Genomic DNA, 453 nt, shown 5'->3' on the forward strand with positions numbered 1-453 from the left:
GCATGGACTATAGTTCCCAGACTCCCCTGGGAGTGGAAGGGAAGTGCTGTGCTGTGCCGCTGGGCCTAGGCTTGCCATATCCCTCCTGCCAGCGGGACATTCCCGGTTTTTCACCACTAGGGGGCGTCCCTGCACGGTTTCCTCCTTGACTCAGCTTTTTCCCGGTTTGAGGAGGTTGCTGCCAGACTCAGGAAGAGCCTTCAGGGCCAGGAGGTGAGGAGGAGGAGGAGGAGGCATCGCTTGGGAACAGAGCCTCTTGCTGGTGGAAGGGAGGAGGCTGCGATGATCAGGAAAAGCAGGGGCTCCTCCGGATAGTCCTGGCCACTTCCCTTGGGTCCATCCCTCCCTCCCTCCCTCCTCCTCTTCCTTTCAGAGCAGCCACAGCCGAGGTGAGCTGCTCATTCAAACTCCCTGGCTTTTCTCTCCCCCCCCCCCCTGCACTTTGAGACCCCT

At 60.5% G+C, this 453-nt stretch overlaps 1 protein-coding gene across 1 annotated transcript in view; it reads right to left on the reverse strand.

Annotated features, from left to right (window-relative positions):
* Nucleotides 1–453, reverse strand: part of COL9A3 (collagen type IX alpha 3 chain) — an 82047-nt gene that overhangs the window by 31002 nt on the left and 50592 nt on the right. The window lies entirely within an intron of this gene.

This window comes from Sceloporus undulatus, chromosome 4 (genome assembly GCF_019175285.1).
Source record: "Sceloporus undulatus isolate JIND9_A2432 ecotype Alabama chromosome 4, SceUnd_v1.1, whole genome shotgun sequence".
NCBI lineage: Eukaryota > Metazoa > Chordata > Lepidosauria > Squamata > Phrynosomatidae > Sceloporus > Sceloporus undulatus.